A 19,602-nucleotide genomic window follows, 5' to 3' on the forward strand; every position below is an offset into this window, starting at 1 on the left:
CTCACCAAAGGCCCAGCAGGGGCGTTGCTAGAGATTTTGGGCCCCATGAAAGCATATCATATTAGGCCCCCCAGTCCAAACCAATCCAGTTATTTTCCTAATTTTTTAGGGCCCCTGTCACTCAGGGGCCCTTGGAATCGTCCTTTGCTTTCCTCCCCCTTACGGCACCCCTGGGCCCAGCCATACCTTACCTGCACAACATGGCTGAAAACTACTTTTGCCTCACAGCGGCTGCAATAATACCCCCCCCCCTCCCGTCTTTGTAAATGATACACCTCCCTTACACCAATGTGCAACAGGATCAATTTATCCAGTTATAACTCATTCTGTTAATTGCACTTGTGATATGTTGCATTGTCGCCTTTATGCACTGATACACAAATACTGTGCACATTTTTCTGGTCTCATACTTTATTTATTTGTATATTGTGTTTTTGTAGTTATTGTCCTGTTTATGCATGATGTATATGCAATACTGCTGGATGCAGTGTGCTACTAAATGATTTCACTGCTCTTTGCGCAGTGACAATAAAGATTCTTGTCAGATCTTATCCCTCTATGAATATACACATACAAGCAATTCTGCTGAAATTACAAGAAAATCCACTGGTTAATAGAAAACAAATTATGGTTTATGATTAAGGTCTGGGAAGTTCAACAAGGCCGTATCTCATTTCAGTGAACAAGCTGAGAGATCAAGTCTTTTCCATCTCCATTTATGTCTTGTGTTTCCCCGTTTTATACGGGCTGTGTGTTTCAGCATGTCTCCTGCTCTCGTTTATCCTAAACATCCCACATAGCATTCCAGCATCTTTCCCGCGATAAAATTTAAAATCCCAGAGAAATGATCTAATCGAGAAAAACTTTCCACTTCTATAGGATCAGACTGTCAAAACAGGTCACAGAAAAATAGAACATCTAAGATATAAAAACCTTGTTTGCTGGGTTTCTAACCCAAGCTAGCCCCATGGAGTCACATATCACACTGCACGTGCATCCAGCTCACATACTGGATGGTGGTTACAGGATTGTGATGATCTTTATGCCTCTTCCTGAAACTCAGCGGCACAATGTAAGGAACCCCCAGATGGCACCCTCCCCAGCCCCCCCCCCCCCCCCCATCTGAGTGTGTATGGAGTTTGCATGTTCTCTCCCAGTTTGTGTGGAGTTTGCATGTTCTCCCCCAGTTTGTGTGGAGTTTGCATGTTCTCCCCGAGTTTGTGTGGAGTTTGCATGTTCTCCCCCAGTTTGTGTGGAGTTTGCATGTTCTCCCCCAGTTTGTGTGGAGTTTGCATGTTCTCCCCCAGTTTGTGTGGAGTTTGCATGTTCTCCCCCAGTTTGTGTGGAGTTTGCATGTTCTCCCCAAGTTTGTGTGGAGTTTGCATGTTCTCCCCCAGTTTGTGTGGAGTTTGCATGTTCTCCCCCAGTTTGTGTGGAGTTTGCATGTTCTCCCCGAGTTTGTGTGGAGTTTGCATGTTCTCCCCGAGTTTGTGTGGAGTTTGCATGTTCACCCTGAGTTTGTGTGGAGTTTGCATGTTCTCCCCGAGTTTGTGTGGAGTTTGTATGTTCTCCCCCAGTTTGTGTGGAGTTTGCATGTTCTCCCCAAGTTTGTGTGTGTCTCCTCCACGTACTCTGATTTTTTCCTGTAGCCCAAAAACATGCAGTGAAGTGAATAGGTTTCCTTAAATAGTGTGTGTCCTGTGCCTTCTGTGACAGAGCCACTGCAGCCCTGTACTGGGTTAGGTTTGCAGAAGACAAGGGTGGATATATTTGTTAAGGAGCTAATGATTCTCCAGATCCACAGTTCGGTTCAGATCTCGATTTTTGAGCTGCAGTTCAGTTCATACTTCGGTTTCTATCTATCTATTTATCTGTCTGTCTGACTGTTTGTTTGTTTTGGTGGGGTGAATAAGAATAAACAGGGAAAAAAATCTGGGTTTTATTAATCATCAACAATCTGAAACACTAAAGAGAAGAACATTAAAGAATGTGCTAGATCAACAACACAAAATAACTATGTAAACAAATACATGAATGTGCCTTTGGGGCCTGCAGTTTCAAGGTTATTATCTTAGCTAATGAAACTAGTCTAGCTTTTACACTTGATCATGATTGGACCAGAATTAGTCACGTGACACGCAACTGGAGGACAATAAATTAGGTGTAATGTGTAATATTTACAAAATATACAGCTTGCCCTAACATTAAATATAATAATAATGTTGTGATTTACATGTCTTATAATGTTAATTGTGAAATGAAAACTGAGTTTTGTAACATTAGTAACGTAATGAGAGCTGAACAGGCTGCACGTGCAGTGGTGGCAACGGATTGGGGGGGGAATGTCGAGATTGTGAACACCCGTAATATTTGTGCAATTCTTTCGGGATAATGAGAGAAAATGGATATCGATGGGCAGAGCAGCCTCTCTATATGGTCTTTAGGCACATTGTCGCATTACACACTTAGGCTCATTCTCCAGTCTGCACGTCTTCTTATTGTCATATATTTTTCTCCCATGCATGGCCATGCGCTACACCACACGTACACCCGATGGACGGATAACCGCATTATAAGTGACCAGGGACCCAGGCGGGAACTTGTGTCTAACTAAATATCATCTGGTATGTTCTGTAAACAGCCACTGTGCCCCCAATTTGACAAATCCAGATACCAATCTTAATTTCCCATTCAGCTACAAAGTGATAGACATCGCATGTTAGTGTCAGTTTGCTGCAGGAGGCTGTGTGAGGGGCTGCACAGACGCATTTATCTGCGCGCTCGTGCAGGTTGACATGACAGCCCTCGCGTAAGCCGAGAGGTGCAGACCACACAGGCAGCTCTGTATAAACAGCCTGCAGCAAATGTGTGCTACTCTGACATGGGAGGACGGCGGCTCAATATTGGCACTCGTGCAGCGAGACGCCGGTCCCGCAAGGTCCGTTACTCAAACCTGAGAATATCAGTCCCGGCGGCATTGAGGCATGTGGGATGGGGTGCTCCACGACTCCCCCAGCAGGCACATGTCTGTTTATTTGTTTAATAAAAGCCATGAATACGCTCCCTTGGTTACAGAGGGCTGGGGATCAGCGACTTGTACCGGAGGCAAAGCAAAATAAACACGGGACAATAGGCCTGGCCACAGCAGTGCAAACAGGGCTGCACGCAACGATGAAGAATTCCGAACATCTGCCAAATCGAACAGCGCAGCAACGCTGGGCTTTCAACTTTTCCATGCGGCTGCTTGGAAGCATGTCCTCCGCTGAGCTGGGCCCGCCTCTCGCGTGTTGCTGGGTCCACAACAGGATGGGCCTGTTTCCTCCAGCCAGTAGTCTGGACCCAGACAAACAAACGGTGTACCCGCCTTCCCCTCTCTGATATCTGGCCTGCGGCTCCACCTCCGCAGCCTGCCTTTCAGGAACCCTCTGTCTCCCCACTCTCCGCGATACATTCAGCATTTAACAACAGAACAGGATGCTAATGAGATAAATGCAGGACCACAGACCTCCTGCCTACTCGTTGCCCTTTAAACTGTCTCAAGCACCAGGTCACAAGTTCAAATTCCCTGAGTTGGTTCATTTTATGCCTCTGGCATGTGGAATGTGCCCATCCATCCATACATTTTCCATAATAGCTTCCCAGGAAGTGCAGGGGTCCGGAATGTGGTTGACCTGAATTGCTTTGCTAAACAACAGATTGTGCAAGTTAACATTTATTGCTCATGGAAATTGCTCTGGATAAGAACCTCTGATAAGCAGATCCACAATGAGCTTGTGGAGTTACGGGGTCCGGGATCAGCTGGTGTCCAGCTTGGTGGATTCATAGCTACTGTCTGTGTGCCATTTAATATCGGCCTGAAAGAACATCCATGATCCCTTCACCTGCAGCATACCCTGAGTAACCAGGAACTGATCAGATCAGCATGACCTTGATCCACCTTACAGAAGCCAACACTGATCCCAGGTCAGTGCTCGACACAAGCCATGGAGTATATTAGCTGGCTTTCAGACACACCGGCTGACTTAACCTGTAGACACGTGCAATGTATCAACATGTTGAGACGTCTACTTGTATGAATGGAATGGGATTTAAAAACCGAACACAGAACTGGATTCTGTGCACGAGTGTTTGCCTGGAGGGAGTCTGCTGGACTGAGAAGGCCCCGGCTGAGGGTGCCACGTACTGTGTACTGATCTGAGATCAGTGTCGATAAGGGGAAAAATACATAGAGGAAGAGGAAAGAAAACCCAGATCTGTTAAAGAAAGGATCCTGCCAAGGGTGTAACTTTGGGTTGAGGTCTCCACCCATTTAGTGATTATTTGAGGAGGGGGGAGTTGTATTGCCTGGTTTTGATTATTACACCCCCATCCCCCCCGTAATTTATGCCCAGGGATCATGAGTACAGATTAACAAAAACATGCCCTAATCTTGCAAACAGATGGTTTCCTCTTGAGAAGCTTACAGGGAGTGAATGATTTGGGTCGGGGGAATCAGGTAACAAGCCCTCTCATACACTTCATCTGTGTCTTATTTTGCATATGAGTTTTTATCCCCCCCCAGGACGGGTGCCTCTTCTCAGCCCACAGCTGTCTCTGTGCCCTTGTTGTTTTCTTGCATTTCCTCTTATGCTGACGCGGAAATCACCATCTTTTTGATCACCGTCAAGATTGTCAGATATATCTCAGGTCTGGCCTCCAAACAGTCCCATCCTTCCTCCCATCCCCGTGTCATGCCATGTTGCCCTGCAATGCTGAAACCACCAGCCTACCCTCAAATTCAGCTGAATGAGATCAAAGATGATGTTCACACCTCGGAGCAGGTTTTCAAGTGCTTTGTCTTGTTTCAATTTGATTTTTAGAATTTAGTGTGACTGATTAACATTATAAACATGGTTACTCATCCTTATCCACTTGGCCCAAGAATCCTGCTCTCAGTGCTGTAGTCATGGGAGAGTCACAGTGTGAAAGACAGCCGTTATGTCTAACTACCTCTTCCTTCTCGCACCTCCGGCTAACATGATTGCTCTTATGCATCTAATCGGTTGATAATCAGGTGCCAGTCATACTGGCCACATATTTAGGCAAATCTGGCAGAGGAGTTTTTCCCGGCACAGCTCCATGATAGAAACACCACGTTAACTCTTTCCTCACAGACAGAGAAGAGGAGGGTAATTTGAGGGGCCAATGATGTTTATGTTCTGTTTTTAACGTCACACTTCATTAAATCGATACTGCCCTCAATGTGAGTCATGTATTAATACTGCCTGCATATTTTCAGTCTAATACATGTTTACTTCACTGAGATATAAAACTTCTGTCACTGGGGTGTGTCCTTGTAAGTGTTCAAGCAGTGAGTCAACTGGAAGTGTCAATCCTCATTCCTGTTCCCACGGAATTCACAGTGACAGCGCCTTATTATGCAGACAGTGTACATGTACGTTTCTGTTCTGTTTTTGAGGTAAAGCTTAATTACATCACATCCTCTGAATAACAATGATAATGAATGGCATGATGGCTTAGAGGCTCAGTGCTGTGGTCTCACGCCCCCAGTTTGATTCGTGCCCCCGGGTCTGCATGTGCAGTTTCATGTTTCCTTCTGTTTGCACGGTATCTCTGGTTTCCTCCCACAGCCATGCTTCAAAATGTCCCGTATTGTGTGAATCTGCACCCTGCGTTTGTCCAGCATCCAATGCAGGGTGTCCCGTTTACTGTGTCCAATGATAGATTTGTATCCTTTCCAGTGTGTCTGCTGCCTTCTGATGGTCTGGCATCCAGTCCAGGGTATCCCCTGCCTCATGCCCTGTGATGGACTGGCATTCCGTTCAGGGTCTCCCCTGCCATGTGTCCTGTGATGGACTGGCATCCTGCTCAGGGTGTCCCTGCCTTGTGCCCAACAATGAACTGGCATCCCATCCAAAGTGTCCCCTGCCTTGTGGCCTGTGATGGATTGGAATCCTGTTCAGGGTGTCCCTGCCTCATGCCCTTTGATGAGCTGGCATTCCATTCAGTGTGTCATCTGCCTTGTGCCCTGTGATGGAATGGCATTCCATTCATGGTGTCCCGCATCTCATGCCCTGTGATGGACTGGCATCCTGTTCAGGGTGTCCCCCGCCTCGTTCCCTGTGATGGACTGGCATCCCATCCAGGGTGTGCCCTGCATCGTGCCCTGTGATGGACTGGCATTCTGTTCAGTGTGTCCTCCGCCTTGTTCCCTCTGATGGACTGGCATTCTGTTCAGGGTGTCCTCCAAGTTGTGTCCTGTGAAGGACTGGCATCCCATCCAGGGTGTTCCCTGCCCTGTGCCCAGTGATGGACTGGCATCCCATCCAGGGTGTGCCCTGCATCATGCCCTGTGATGGACTGGCATTCTGTTCAGTGTGTCCCCAGCCTTGTGCCCTGTGCTTCCTTCCTAGGATAAGGATCATCATACCTTTATACCAGAAAAGTGATTACGGAAAATGGATGGACGTGCAGTATGGAAGGGCAACCAACATAAAATTGGGCTTCTAGGTTTTTGATGAGATGATCACCCTGCAGGTCCCCTTAACCTGTGCTTGGGTTGTTGATCTAGAAGCTAATGCTGCTCAGCATTATATGATTCTGTTATACAGAAGATATGTCCAAGCCAACAACCTCTCCTGGCCATCATCTCTCAGGGAGAAACCCTTTAGGACACATAGGTCTTACAAAAGACATGTAGGTCTCATAAAGCCTATTTTGAGGGTTGTGGGCTCTGCTCTCAGGCGAAATGCAAAGCAAGTCACCCATATGAATGCTTTCTAAGAATTCCATCAAAATAAGAGTTTATGAATACATTCATAACACATTACAATGCATTCCTAAAGCTGCAAATATTTATAAAAAGCCAAATTATATTTATTATTCATTATGAATACTTTATGACACGCTCATCTGTAATCCACTATTTTGTTACCTTCATAATGCAATACAAAGCATATTAATACTTATACTGGCCATTGTAATGCATTTTGAAGGTATGATAGATAAGAGCTTCAGTGGATCTTATGAAGTATTATAATCAGCACTATAATGCCTTGTGACTGTCAATAGAAGATGCTGTAATGATTTATTCATTCTTATACGGACTATTATAATGCATTATGAAGGTATCTATAGTGCATTATAGATGACAGCTGCAAATAAAATGTGTTTAAAATACTCTCACAGAATGTTTAAAGTAAGGAGGGGTCAGCATTAACCTTCGAAGCCTATTGCTATACTTCATGCCTTCATTTTTCAGACTCCTGCACAGCCATGCACATCTGCTGCAGGTACCTACTACGCTACATCTGCACAGCCAAGCACATCTGCTGCAGGTACCTACTACGCTACATCTGCACAGCCAAGCACATCTGCTGCAGGTACCTACTACGCTACATGCACAAGAATCCGAAACCTGCCACGGCTGTTTGAAATCTGACTCATTAGACCATGTTTGCTGTCAAACCAGATATTACTGCACAAAGAAAATATGATGGGAACGTCTTTATCAGAAATCAAACTAAAACCCACTATTTCCACACTATGAATGCATGACCATAACAGCCTTGAAGCAGGGGTTCTGATCATAATGATAAGATAAGATAAAAATCAGCTTGATTAAAAGTGTCTTCTAGGAAAGGTAATTGTGAAGCAGATGTAAAAAAAACAGCAAAATACTGAAATTTTATGGAAATATACCACCTTGATGTATTTATTGGTGAAATCTATATTTGTGCCCTTATCAGGGTAGTTTCACCAAACGTAATTGCCGCATAATTATAATTGCATCCAGTTCAGCTGTGTAATTGTTAATTGGCTGTGTGGGTGAACTATGTATGCAGATGTGAAACGTGAAGTGTTTTTGAATTAGATTTTTGATAATTTTCCTTCTTCTCAGTGAGGTCTTCAGCACAGTGTGATGCTCCTTTGGCATCCTCAACCACACAAATATGCCGTCTGGGGCATCAACCAAGCAGCAGCGCAGCAGTAAAAAGGTGAAATCGCATAAGAATTTCATTAAGGAACCATATTCACAATAATGCCTTCAGGTGACGCGGGGTGTGGGAAGAATGTGTTTTATCTCCGTCGCTTTGGTTACCACCACTATTCACCGTCAGTTACCATCCCAATCGTCCCAAACTATCATCAACAAAAAGAGAGAAGTATTTGAATTAGTTCGTTCAAATAGCATAGCTGTTATAGCAAGCATTGACCTGTTATCATTCACACTGCTATGTCTTTTTCAGCAATGCACAATGGTTTTATTTCAGGTTTTTTTGTCTGGTAGTGAATGTTTTTCCTGCTTCTTCTTCAGAATTTTTCAATGTTTATTTTAGTTTTGTCTTATCTGTTTTAAGATGTTGTCACCTTACCATACATGGAATTCCAGTAAAGTTTCAGAGCACAGTTACTCAGGACCAGTCAGAAACGCAGGGCACATTTGACATGGTTCCAAAGGAGAAAAGGGTATTTTTATTAGCTTGGGCTAATATAGAAATGAATGCATGATCACATAGTTATCAGCCTTTATCACTGTTTGCACTTAGGTCATATTTTTAATACTGAAGATAGATAGAAGGGGAATTTCAGAGTATTTTCCTTCCGGTTGACTGGTGGAGAGATGTGCACCACATATGTATTGCTAATTGAGTCACTGTGAGAAATTCCCCTGTCAGTGAGATACACATTGATTCAAAAACTTTCCCGGGATTGGAAAAATGGATTCTTGTAAATTGTGTGAGTAAAAAAGAAATAGGCTGAGCATTGACCCAGGTTGGCACTAGACAGAACCCAAATATTGCCACATATCTATCTGTCCTCTAATTAGTCATGTAGGTGAAGGGTTGTGGTGGGTTTTCAGCCTATCCCAGGAAGCACAGGGCACAAAGCAGGGGACAATCTGGACAGCATGCCAGTCCATCACAGGGGACAAGGCAGGGGACACCCTGGACGGGATGCCAGTCCATCACAGGGGACAAGGCAGGGGACACCCTGGACGGGATGCCAGTCCATCACAGGGCATGAGGCAGAGGACACCCTGGATGGGATGCCAGTCCATCACAGGGGACAAGGCAGGGGACACCCTGGACGGGATGCCAGTCCATCACAGGGCATGAGGCAGAGGACACCCTCGATGGGATGCCAGTCTATCACAGGGCACAGGGCAGGGGACACCCTGGTAATTTAGAGGTGTCAATTCGGTCAAACTGCATGCTTTTGGGTGGCTGGAGGAGCCAGGGGAACCTGGAATGTCCACAGACACAGAAGCTGTGATCTCTGGAGGTGTGAGGCTACAGTATAAAGCAGCCTAATCACCATGCCAAGTGAATATTTTTAATTAACTTACTGCTTTGTACAGCCCACATGTACAGAACAGGTGATCTACATGGATATAATAAGGAAATTACATAATGAGTGTTTAATTATCATAAGTGTACGCAACATAATAACGTAAAAACATATGAATAGAGATAATAAATACATTATTCTGCAAATAATTTGATGGAACAGTCATGCTTCGCTGGAAAACCAAGCAATCTGACACAATCCCATGAGAGGGTCAGGGTATGATGTCAGGGTATAAATCACCCACTTTCTCACCCCACCCCTCACTTAGCACATTTGTCTGACCTCCGAAGTCCATCTGTCAGCTTGAGGGGGCTGTGGGGATCAAGAGCCGCACTGCAAGGCTAAGCCCTCTTGGTATGAGGGCCTCCAGACACTTTCTTCGTTTAGTTTTTGTGGAGAATGAAGGTATGTTTGTGCACAATGCAAGGGCAGCGATGACTGATAAGAGCTGACATGGGCACAGGAGGAATGAACCGGGGCTTCATTTGGGGACAGACGTGTGCAAGAGAAACGAAGGGTTGGTGTTGGGGAAACGCACATTACACATGACAACAGGCCCTGAGCTGTGGGTACAAGGCCCACGGCGGGGATCAGGGACGGCCATCCGGGTCCCGAGGCACATTCCAGCGTGAGAGACAACCAAACTCTGAAGGTGAAGCCAAGGTGCTGGAGTCTCGTGACCCACCTCTGCATGGCACATGGGGCAGCCGCTGTCTGGGAGGGAGGGCGTAGGGTGGCCCTGACGCGGGGGGGGGGGGGGGGAGTGGTGTCAGTCTGTCTGCGCTCCGCTGCTCCTGCCTCTCTATCACTCATCTCTGTGCGGCATCTCGCACTCTGCTGCCCAACCTTGATTGGAGTTTGATTGAAGCACAATCGTCCTGAAGACCCATATGTGTGTACAGATACAGCACGTTACTATAAAACATTTAATCACCCATCTGGCTTTGAATTTGATGGTCGGGTGGCACAATGTCTCCTTGTGGCTGGACATTCACAGGGTGACAGCCCCCCCCCACACACACACACACACACACACACGTACACACACACACACACACGAACACACACAAACTGCCTTCCTCCTGCAGTCCAATAACATGCCAGCAGGTGGATTGGTGTGTCTGAATTGCCCAGAGTGTGTCATTGTGTGTGAGTGATTGCCCTGGCATGGACAGGTGTCCCTTCTAGGGTGTCCCTGCCCTGTGCTGCCTGGGTTGGGTTCCAAACTCACAGCCGCCCTGTAATGGAGACACGGTCAGGAAAAGTGCAGGACTCAACCTGATCGTAAGAATACTTCTGAATGGGACTGCTTAACAGCGGTACTACACCAGATATATGAACCAGGATTAAATTTCACAAAACAATTCACTGCTGCACTTGAGCGTCAGTAACTTGACTACTACTGCTTTCATGTACAAATAAAACACATTGTTGCCCTTGAGGAAATTCTTCTCCATAACAGTTCACCGTTGCTGATGTAAACCTAACACTTGGCGCAGCAAATTTGTATCTGAAGGGTCTACAGAAGATGCTACTGCACTGAAAAGCAGTAATTAGAATTAAAAATAGAAAATAGTCAATCATAATTAAAGCAATTAAGATGCAAAGAACATCTGAACCATTGTCACTCATCCAGTATTTGGTAAGTATATTGATATGATTTCCAAGGCTTTTCACAAAGAACTAGATCTCCAGCACAGTATTCATGTTCAGATAGATTTTGTAGTTAAAAAAAACAGCAACTGACTATAATTAAACCACTCTTTGTGTCGGTAGCTGGTGTTATATTGAACCCTGCCCATCCCATGCAGAGATTGCCCTGGTTGTACCCTGTCCAGTGTGTCCCCTGCCCTGTGCCCTGTGATGGACTGGCATCCCGTCCAGGGTGTCCCCTGCCTCGCGCCCTGTGATGGACTGGAATCCTGTCTGGAGGCTCAGTGCTGTGGTTTCACACCCCCAGTTTGATTCCTGCCCCAAGGTCTGCATGTGCAGTTTCATGTTTACTTCTGTTTGCACGGTATCCCTGGTTTCCTCCCACAGGCCAAAAATATTAAACAAAGTCATGTTTCAAAATGCCCCTGAAATTTTCCAGCATCTCATCCAGTGTGTCCCCTGCCCTGTGCCCTGTGATGGACTGGCATCCTGTCCAGGGTGTCCCCTGCCCTGTGCCCTGTGATGGACTGGCATCCCGTCCAGGGTGTCCCCTGCCCTGTGCCCTGTGATGGACTGGCATCCCGTCCAGGGTGTCCCCTGCCCTGTGCCCTGTGATGGACTGGCATCCCGTCCAGGGTGTCCCCTGCCCTGTGCCCTGTGATGGACTGGCATCCCGTCCAGGGTGTCCCCTGCCTCTTGCCCTTTGATGTCTGTGTGGGACTCTGAGCTCCCCTGATCCAAACCAGTGGTTAGACGATAGGTGTAAGCATTGCTGTTTATTTGTTTTCCAGACTTTTACAGGGCTATTGCAAGGGTTTGAAAGGGAACATGGGCAGAATATCATACAAAAAGCAATGTTTCCGGACTGTAGTGACAGCTTTGAGAAAAAGGCAGAGCAGCAGTGCTGTTAAGGTTAATATGTTATGCAGGCAGCATCCGAAGCAATGGTGATTCAGCTGGGCTTAGTAGTAATAATTTTACATGTCTGTGCTAATGATATAATTGTCTACAGCTTAGGAACTGATATCTCTCAGAAGTGGTGGGGGTGGTGAGAGGGGGAATACAGTTAGTAGGAATTCTGACACTCCCAAGAAAGAAAAGCAAACCTTATCTAATCAGCCACAATAGCTGGCTTTCATGCCAACCTGATCCTGCTCAGCAACTGGAGGCTATAGCTAACAAGGCTAACAAAGCTAATTTACCCATTTCAGTCCATCCTGATTGGAGGCCCACTATGCTATGGAGGAGAGTCACCTGCACAGAAACTCCCTGAGACACGAATCAGCCCTGAAGCATGACATCAGCAAAAAGGAAAATATTCCAAGTTCTTAGTCATGGAGACTGTCTGTAATTTGCAATACTGCTCCTAAAAAAACATCCAAAAAGCCCAGAATGTGGGCCAAGTCAAGAGACTGGGAGAATAATCACAATTTCATAGGCTGTGAGAAAATATTGCTGTTTATGTGGAGGAGAAAATCTGTATAAGACAGTTTGCCATGCTAAAGTTACTACGAGCTTTATTACAGAATACTGCGTGTTAAATTTTAACAGTCAATTATGAGCGTTCAGGGGGAACATGCCTATCTCCATACCTCCCCCTGTCCTCCCACTGTCCCCAGACCTCTCAGTGTTGTCAGGTCTCCCACTGTCCTCTCACTGTCCCCAGGTCTCCCACTGTCCTCTCACTGTCCCCAGGTCTCCCACTGTCCTCTCACTGTACCCAGGCCTCCCACTGTCCCCACTTGTCTTCATACTATATCAACACGTGAAATGTAAATTCCAAATAGCTTTTGATTACTTGATGATCTTGTTACAAATATAAAATGTAACTGATAATGCTAAATTCAAACTCATCATTTATCTGCCATGGACATCTAATTCTACCATGGGATTTCTCCACATAACTTGTAAAAGTATTCATTATAGCCATAAGTTTCTAAAAAGCATTTAAATCATAAAAGGCCACAAAAAATATTAGAAATCATATATTAATTATTTTAGGGAGTAGCTATGAATGTGGAATATCCTGGCATGCTTAAACAAAATGATTAATGAATCAAAAATCGTTCTGGATAAATGTTCTGGATTGCCTTTAAAGAATTATTAATTAAATGTATGAAATGTTTTGTTAGTATAAAGTGTGTTTCAGTACCATGCTTGAAGCATGGATTTGCATTTTCATCTGAAGATAACTTTGTGCAAACCTGTTCGATGACAATCATCCCATCATGTTTACATTGTGGGTTCAGCATCAAGGTAACACACCCAGAGTAAATGTACATGATAGCTGTTGCTCCTCTCATAACTCGGCCTCTAAACCCGTATAATACTCAAAATAAATTCCTTCACTCTTGCCCCATCTTCTGCTCTAACCGGAGATCACAATAGGGCCCACATAACCATCTCAGTCCTCATGCCCAGTTTTGAGGTCCATTTGGGCAACATATTACAACAACCCAAGCAGGAGCACAATATACCAGCACTACTCTCATCTTAGGAGCAACGTCTGGTTTATCACTGCGTGTTTTTGTGCAGGAATGAAGATACAGATTCCCATTTAACTGCTGGCATTTAGAGTTGGTCTCCCCAATACTCACCGGGAAGGTGTCCAAGCTTCACGGCTGTGTCCCTTATGTGCCTGCATCATCCTCTGAGCGAAAGGGAGGTCCTCGTTCCTAAAGAGCTCTGAAGTGAGTTTCGATTCACACTGATACCTGTAGCTTCAGGGGTAATTTTGTTACACACTAGGCAAGGCAACTGGTTTCTTCAAAAGTGACTGTGCTTTCTCCAAGCCTTTACAATGTGTCTCTCCTTTTTAAAGTTCAGTTATCTTTTGGGTAAATAAAGAGAGAGGTATGGAGCATACACTTATTACAGTGTGTAAGGAGCATGCACTGATTACAGTGTGTAAGGAGCATGCACTGATTACAGTGTGTAAGGAGCATGCACTTATTACAGTGTGTAAGGAGCATGCACTGATTACAGTGTGTAAGGAGCATGCACTGATTACAGTGTGTAAGGAGCATACACTTATTACAGTGTGTAAGGAGCATGCACTTATTACAGTGTGTAAGGAGCATACACTTATTACAGTGTGTAAGGAGCATGCACTTATTACAGTGTGTAAGGAGCATGCACTGATTACAGTGTGTAAGGAGCATACACTTATTACAGTGTGTAAGGAGCATGCACTTATTACAGTGTGTAAGGAGCATGCACTGATTACAGTGTGTAAGGAGCATGCACTGGTTACAGTGTGTAAGGAGCATGCACTGATTACAGTGTGTAAGGAGCATGCACTTATTACAGTGTGTAAGGAGCATACACTTATTACAGTGTGTAAGGAGCATGCACTGATTACAGTGTGTAAGGAGCATACACTTATTACAATGTGTAAGGAGCATGCACTTATTACAGTGTGTAAGGAGCATGCACTGATTACAGTGTGTAAGGAGCATGCACTGATTACAGTGTGTAAGGAGCATGCACTTATTACAGTGTGTAAGGAGCATGCACTGATTACAGTGTGTAAGGAGCATGCACTGGTTACAGTGTGTAAGGAGCATGCACTGATTACAGTGTGTAAGGAGCATACACTTGTTACAGTGTGTAAGGAGCATGCACTGATTACAGTGCGTAAGGAGCATACACTTATTACAGTGCGTAAGGAGCATGCACTTATTACAGTGCGTGAGGAGCATGCACTGATTACAGTGCGTAAGGAGCATGCACTGATACAGTGCGTAAGGAGCATGCACTGATTACAGTGCGTAAGGAGCATGCACTGATTACAGTGCGTAAGGAGCATGCACTGATTACAGTGCGTAAGGAGCATGCACTGATTACAGTGCGTAAGGAGCATGCACTGATTACAGTGCGTAAGGAGCATGCACTGATACAGTGCGTAAGGAGCATGCACTGATTACAGTGCGTAAGGAGCATGCACTGATACAGTGCGTAAGGAGCATGCACTGATTACAGTGCGTAAGGAGCATGCACTGATTACAGTGCGTAAGGAGCATGCACTGATACAGTGCGTAAGGAGCATGCACTGATACAGTGCGTAAGGAGCATGCACTGATTACAGTGCGTAAGGAGCATGCACTGATACAGTGCGTAAGGAGCATGCACTGATTACAGTGCGTAAGGAGCATACACTTATTACAGTGCGTAAGGAGCATGCACTGATTACAGTGCGTAAGGAGCATGCACTGATACAGTGCGTAAGGAGCATGCACTGATTACAGTGCGTAAGGAGCATGCACTGATACAGTGCGTAAGGAGCATGCACTGATTACAGTGCGTAAGGAGCATGCACTGATTACAGTGCGTAAGGAGCATGCACTGATTACAGTGCGTAAGGAGCATGCACTGATTACAGTGCGTAAGGAGCATGCACTGATACAGTGCGTAAGGAGCATGCACTGATTACAGTGCGTAAGGAGCATGCACTGATTACAGTGCGTAAGGAGCATGCACTGATCACAGTGCGTAAGGAGCATGCACTGATACAGTGCGTAAGGAGCATGCACTGATTACAGTGCGTAAGGAGCATGCACTGATACAGTGCGTAAGGAGCATGCACTGATTACAGTGCGTAAGGAGCATGCACTGATTACAGTGCGTAAGGAGCATGCACTTATTACAGTGTGTAAGGAGCATGCACTGATTACAACGCATTGCCACACCCACCACACAACAAACCACCTCAGGGATGAGAGCCTGAGTGCATCCATGTGGCAGGTGATACTTCAGCACCACACTAGTCTGAATGGACCAGTGTGAGTTATTTACAGTGGCTGCAGTGCCAATCCTGCCACCAACCTCCAAATTTTCCTGGTAAATTGGAGAACCTGCTTGCAGGGCTGGATGTAGATTAACATCATATCTAAGATGAAGCAATTGCAGGTTAAGGGCTTTGCTCAAGGACCTAACAGAGTAGGATGACTCCAGGCATTCACAGGATTCAAGCCAGCAACCTTCGGGTCCCTAACCTCAGAGCCAGCACTCCACCCTTTGGTGAAACGATCAATTTTATTTAGTTGCTTTTTCTTAATTGATTCACAGCAATTATCCTGTTTCTGAGCATAGGCTATGAAGAATCAAGATATTCTATAAAAACAGACCAGGACAACCCACTATTACCAGGTACCGACATCACCATCAGTGTTACAAATTACATTATATGATAGCTATATTACAGTGCTGCGTCATTTTATGTGCCCAGGGATTCGTGTCACATGACAGGGTCACATGATGTTATGCTCCACAACTGTTTCACAGACCATGAGAACTTTTGATGCAAAATGCAGGCTTTTCTCAGCACTGAGGGCTTTACTGACAGCCTCTGAATTGTGAATTTAAGTGCCATTCTGCTGAAAACTGTCTGCGGAGTGATTATTTTACCCCTTAATCAAATGATCTGTCTATGGCAAAAGATGTTAGACAGAGTTAACAGGTTATCTTCTGTTTCAATTCTTTGTGAAAAATGCTCTGGTACAGTAATGACACTCTAATTGCCTCTCTCGTGACTCTGTGTTATTTACCACATTGACTGCAAGCTGTTTTTTTATTCAGATGAAAGTGTCTCTCTCCACTTCTTCACCCTGAGGGTGATATTAATAGAGCTGAGTGCCAACTTTGTGAGCTCTGGTCTTGCTGCTGCTTTCCGTGGGCCTTGCCCAAAGCAGTTCAATTCCTCCGAGAAATAAACAATTATCATTGAAGGCGAATTTCACGGTGTGGAGGACGCAAGGTCAAATGACGGCGGTGGAGATTATTTAGTGTTTCCATTACATTTCATTAACATCTGTTCATAGATATGATGCTTTTATCCAAAGCGACTTACAATGTAAGGAAGGGATTAAAACCCACAACCTGCGTGTTGTTAGTACAATTGGTTCAGATAGAGGAGCTATTTCAAATTTTATAAATTCAGTTATAAGCAAAGCCAACATAAAAATAATTACACATCACTGTTTAAAAGAATATAGTTTAAGAAGAATAATAGCATAAATATGCACCTATGATAACATGTGATAATGTTTGTACTGTGTTATTTTCTGAGATTTACATGGTGACCTCACTACTGTGAATTTGGCTCTTGGGAGTTTTACTTACACAAAAATGTTCCAAGAGCAGAACAAAATATTATTTGCATCCAGTTATTATGGTCGCAATCAAAAATTTCTTTTGTGCTGCTTTAGTTTCTGAGATGTAAATGTTTGTTTATGTGGTGAGGTCACCACTTTGTGTCCGATTTGGACCAAACCAGTCTCAATTGTTTGTGTCATGTTTTTAAAAATGTTCATGCTGTTATTATTTATGAATAATATTCTGTGTATAATATTTTTCTTGGTTTCTCATGTAACCAACCTGTACAAACAAGGTTGGTTAAAACCTTAATCATATCAGGTACCAACTTCACCCAGGTAGTACATTGTCGGGAAGTGAAGAAAATGATATATTTTAAACGCTGTCGCATTCGTAAACATTACCTTTCGGGTAACAAGACACCAGAAATTCTCTCTCAAAAATCTCATTATATCCTGGCCTGTATCCGACGGTTTTGAATTTAGACATAGGTCACGTCTAACCTTTTGTTTTGGAAGGTGAGGAGGCTGCAAGTACCTGAGACAGGGGCGCCGCTAAGGGGGGGAAAGTTGGGACAATTCTAAGGGCCCACGCCCTTTAGGGCCCCCCAGAGATCTGCTTTATTAATAATAAGTTACCGTAGGGGGGCCCAACCTCATATTTTGTCATAGGGCCCAAAATTGCTAGCGGCGCCCCTGACCTGAGAAGGTGACGGCCTGAATGAGCTGATGGTGACGTGATGGTGACCTGCATGAGGGCTCCCTGTGGGTCACATGACACATACTGTAGCAATTGGGTGTTGATGTGATGACGAAGAATGAGACTCTATTAAAACTATGTTTAACCAGTAAAATGACAGTGAGGTTTTGTTAGCTCTCAGCCTGTGATGGAATTTGATGCTGACTTCCTGTACCACATCCTATCGGGGGCAAAAAGCGAAAGCTGCTCATGCTTCACCTAGAGGAGAGGGGCGCCCTGGCAGAAGGTAAAAGGAAGGGGACCTTCCATGCGTTCTACTGTTTATCGGCTGAGCTGGAAGTGTCTGACGCCATCACAACATGATAGCAGGCTGCTTCTGGTAAACCCCGCCTGGAATTCTGCTTTACTTAAGCCAGTGAAATATTTTTCTGAGCTTGAGTATTGTTCATTGTTCGCCAGAGAATACCACCCCCTTCATTCCATTGGGGGATATGGCCCTTTTTATATGTATATGTGCACACACACACATACACAGGTTTGTAATTACATCTTCCTGGGGACTCTCCATTCATTTCTATGGGGAAAACTCTAATCCCAACATGACAACCTTAACCCCAACCCAGTCCTACCCTTAACCATAAGCAAACAAACTAAATACAAGATTTTTGGCATTTTTACTTTTTTTTTTACTGCATTCACAGATCTTTGTGGGGACCTGATGAATGGTCCCCACAACATCAGAATAACAGGTATTTATTACATTGTGGGGGACATAATCCACACATACACACACATACTGTATGCTCACACAACACTCACACATATATGTACATACAGTGAGGGAAATAATTATTTGACCCCCTGCTGAATTCTTAAATTGACCCGTTAATAAAGAAATGAGAAGTCTATAACTTCACTGGTAGTATTATTTTAACAGCAAAAGATAGATATATCAACAAAACAAGCCAGAAAAATCATTATTTAACAGTTACAAACCAATTTGTCATTTATCTAGGGAAATAAGTACAGTGGTACCTCAGAACTCGAACTTAATCCGTTCAGAACTCCGGATCGAATCCTAAAAAGTTTGAGTTCTGATTAAATTTTTCCCATAAGAAATAATGCAAAGCCAATTAATTGCTTCCCGGCCCCAAAAAAACATACACTGAAATATGTTTTTTTAGCATTTAAACACAAAATTAACCGGATAAAACAAGAAGAGCATATACTGCACTAAACACATCAAAGCACATTTATCAAAATAGTAATTTGTAAAGTAAGAAAATAAATGTATCCAAACAATGTGTCCTGCCCTGATCGTCCGCTCCTTCCATGTGCCATGCCCCCTCGTTAACCTCGTATGGAATCCCTGTGTGATCAGCTGTTTCTGGTTGTTGTCATTATCCTCTGTATTTAGTCCGCGTTTCAGTTTGTTTCCCCAGTTCGGTCATTGTATTGTCCGTCTGCGTTTCCCTGCCTTACCTGTAATTAAACCCCGTATTCCCTGATACCCTGACGTCTGCGCCTTTGACTCCGTTCCGTCCCCGCTGGGCACAATATTATTATAAGTAAATGTATTATTGGTTTGTTATTAATATTAAAATAATGAATAAGAAATCTTTATTTTTAAATGCATTTTATTATATAATAATAATTGCTGTTAATGTCTATCATTGTCTAAATGTATTTTTACTGTCTAAATATATGTACAGTGGTACCTCGGTTCTCGAACTCACTAGAACTCTAATTTCTTGAAAGCTGAACAAACCAGTTTGACCTAGAACTTGATCTGAATATCAGGAGTCG

Source organism: Paramormyrops kingsleyae, chromosome 9, assembly GCF_048594095.1.
Source record: "Paramormyrops kingsleyae isolate MSU_618 chromosome 9, PKINGS_0.4, whole genome shotgun sequence".
NCBI classification, from domain to species: domain Eukaryota; kingdom Metazoa; phylum Chordata; class Actinopteri; order Osteoglossiformes; family Mormyridae; genus Paramormyrops; species Paramormyrops kingsleyae.